Source organism: Adiantum capillus-veneris, chromosome 12 (genome assembly GCF_014529385.1).
Source record: "Adiantum capillus-veneris isolate H3 chromosome 12, ASM1452938v2, whole genome shotgun sequence".
NCBI lineage: Eukaryota > Viridiplantae > Streptophyta > Polypodiopsida > Polypodiales > Pteridaceae > Adiantum > Adiantum capillus-veneris.
In genome coordinates, this window is record NC_140942.1 from 100,345,492 (window position 1) to 100,349,310 (window position 3,819).

Below are 3,819 nucleotides of genomic sequence, written 5' to 3' on the forward strand. Positions count from 1 at the left end.
GATAAGGGCCAATGCTAATGGACAAGAAACACCTGTTTGTGTCGATGGTCGCGCTTGATTTGAAGAGTGAGTCGAGATAAAGATTCCATGAAGGTCCAAATCCTATCAATAGCAACACGCTCCTGTACACACTAGGAAACAAAAGGAATACCTCCAGGAGGCACATTAGTGGGAAAAGGTACCAACACTTATTGAACACAACAAAAAACATAAGGAACCCTAACCTAATTATTTGCACTCCCCCTAGAGAGTCAAGGGAATAGGATATTGTAGAGGTTGGGGGGAAACCCTAAGGCTAAACCCCTATCCTCATCGTTGAGATAAACAAAGTCATCATCCATGAGACCATATGTGCCATCGGTGTAATCCTGTAAATTTTCTTCTTCATCATAGGTGCCCATGTTTACTAAGAAGGTCACTAGACGCCTATAGTCATCTTGGTCAAAAGGGTAGGCTTGTGCGATCGGAGAAACACTCTCTACTAAGTATGGATCAGACGTGGTCAAGAGACGTATCAGCCATTCTAACTCCTCAAAATTCCTCTCACATGCTAGCGTACCTATCAAATCCCATTCACATGCAAGCACTGGAAAGACCATGTGAAATATTTGTGAAAAGTAACGAGGGTACCTCTCACCCAAGGCAGGAGTGGATGACTCTAGCGTACTAGCCATATCTGTACACGCAAATAGATGATGGTTAGAGTGCTAATATTACAAGGGTCGTGTTCTTGTGCATAATTTGTTTTTATGATTTAGTGTTATGGCTCTTGCTCTTTTACTTTTTTATCTCGTTTTTGTGAGTATAAGGCTTTATATATACATTCCCTAAGATTGGAGATTAAGAGGTTAAGGAGAAAGGTTGAGAGGGAAGCAAGTGAATAATGGATGTCCACAAACACTCCCCCCTTCCTTGGGTAGATCATACAGTTTGAAATGATGTCGTCACCCTTTGAAACCAGTTGTTCCAAGTTGTTATAGGTGAAGATTTTTGCCAGTAGTTTTCTATTACCTTAGGTGCCTCGTCGAGTTGCAAGGGTGGTAAGGTACTCTCCCACGATCGAACTTGAAGTGGTTCATCAGGTGATTCTTGAACACTGGAAGGTGTGGATTCCTTTGTAGCTTCATGGAGGTCCACTATTGTAGGTGGAGGCTGTGTAGAAGCTTTTACCTCTATGGATGTATTACATGAGAAGGTAGAAGCTTCATGGAACTCACCCCTTCTTGTGCTAGGTGGAATAAATTGGTTTTGCCTTGGAGCCCAAACTAGCTCTGGACTAGGTGTGTAGCATTCTGTGATCTTTCCCTTCCCACGGTCTGCCATTGGCTTTAGCGTTACACTGTTTGACTCATATGGGTTTGTTGTCGATAGGGAAGGACACATTTTACGTTTAGGTACCCAGATTTGCTCATTTCCACCATAGTAGCCTTGGGCTTCTAATAGTCGTTTTGGAATCCATCGTGATTTGGTCTTGACCCTCCTAGAGCGCGCTCTTGGTTTTCCAGGGAAATTTTTTCTTGGAATGGATGGGAGGGTTGAGGTAGTTGGAAGTAAGGCCTTGGGGACCCATTGATATGTACTCTTAGGTCGTGCAGGTTGAGTACGTGCAATATTACTGCTTGCTGCAACTACAAGTGTTGAAGTGCTAGGTTCATGGGTAGCCGGCAAGGACGAGTTAACCACCTTGGCTTGTGAATGTTGGCTATCCTTCAACTTTGCTAGAGTTTGCAACGTAGGTGACTTTGCTTGAATGATAGGGGTAAGAGTCGGTGGTCGCGTCGTGACACTACCAGTATCCCAATCAATAGTGCATTTGGTTGCCAACATCCACGTGTGTCCCAGGTTTACGTTGCCTTCCATAGCTCCCGTGGGCATGACTAGAAACCTCTGCACTATGCTTCCATTGTCATAGACAACAGGGGTCTGAAGGACTCCAAGAATAGTAGTTTTCTTTTTATTAATGCCCTTGACTTGCATCGTACTCGGGGATAGGGTTGGTTTCCCTAATTGACACCAAACTCCATAGGATAAAAAATTGTGTTTAGCTCCCGTATCTAATAAGGCATTGTATAGTACTTTCCCATAGGGGCTATTTAGCTCAATTGGGTATCGTAGGGGTGGCTCAGATTCTAATGAGTCGTCATCTGTGTCCTCGAAAAATGCTTGCGTGATTCCCAGATTAGCCTCTCGTTGGCGTCTAAGACGTTGTTGTCGTTCTCGAGCCTCAACTCTTGCTTAGATTTTTCTAAGCTCTGCTTGTTCCTTGGCAGCCTTCTTTTGATGGATGGCTTGCAACTCTTCCTGGCTTAGAGGATCATAATATCTTTTGAATTTACTCCCATTAAGGAATCCAATGGTTTCAACTCCATCTAGAGTCTCCACACGAATGGTACCTTGCGGGGTAATTTCACACACACGATATGGTCCCTTACCAGCGTATTTCAATTTCTTCTTTTCATTACGTACCCCGTACATAAGAACTTTATCGCCAACCTTGATGCCTTTATCCTTTAAATGGCTATCAAACCACTTCTTTCTCCTATCCTTCTCCACTAGAGCATTTCGCACAGCTAATTGCCTTTCTTCATCTAGCCTTTCTAGGATATATAATCGCTCCACTAAGGGGTTACCATCCCAACCTTCTTGAGAAGCTATTCGAAGACTAGGAATGACAAACTCCCATGGCATAACTGCTTCTTGGCCATACACCATCTTAAACGGTGTGCAATTAATAGCAACTTTATACGCAGTACGATAAGCCCATAAAGCTGACGTAGGCTTTAGGTCCCAATCAGTGCGATGAGCCTCAACTGTCTTTGTCAAAATGGAGATGAGAGTTTTGTTGGTACTCTCAGCTTGGCCATTTGCTTGGGGATAATAGGGTGTAGACTTGTGGTGAGATATCATGAAGTTTGATGTGAGTTCTTTTATTACTTCATTTATAAAATGAGTTCCATTGTCACTCACAAGTTCAAAGGGGCATCCAAAACGTGTGATAATGTCCTCAAAGAGGAACTTAGCTGTTGTTTTTGCATCCGCCTTTCGTGTTGCTTTTGCTTCAGCCCATTTGGTTACATAGTCGGTAGCCACAATGATATATCGTGATTGCGTGTTACGTGCAACCGGACTAATCGGTCCTACAAAGTCTAAGCCCCACTTTTCAAATGGTTGGGTTACCTTGATGGGATGTAGAGGCATCCTATCCCTTCTTTGTGGCTTCTTGAAGCGTTGGCATTCATCACATCCCTTTGCAAAAAGTGATGCATCCTTAAACAGAGTGGGCCACCAATAGCCTGACTGTAAGATCTTTCGTGTAGTCAACTTTCCTGAAAAGTCACCACCAGCTATGCCCATGTGTGCCTCTTGTAGAATATATAAATACTCATCCTTGCGGGCACAGCGTCTAAGAACATCATCTTTTCCTCTCTTATAGAGAGTTCCAGCCAGTAAGCAATAGGGTTCGCATTCCTTGATTAATTTTTGAGCTATATCTTTTCGAAACTCTTTGGGTGAAAAACCATTAACTAAGAAGTTAACAATCTTTTCACTCCATTCAGGCATTGTCTTAACAATGAACAAAGGAGTATCAGACAATTCATCATCAACCCCCGTAGGAGCTTCGCCATTAGGGATACGAGATAAATGATCCGCCATGACATGTTTCCTCCCAGGCCTCACAACAACGGTGAAGTCAAACTCAAGAAGAATTAACAACCACCGTGTAATTCAACCTGTGGAACACGGCTTGTTTACCAAATATAGCAATGCTTGATGATCAACATAAAACACAAACTTGGTAGCAAGAAGGTAATAGCGAAA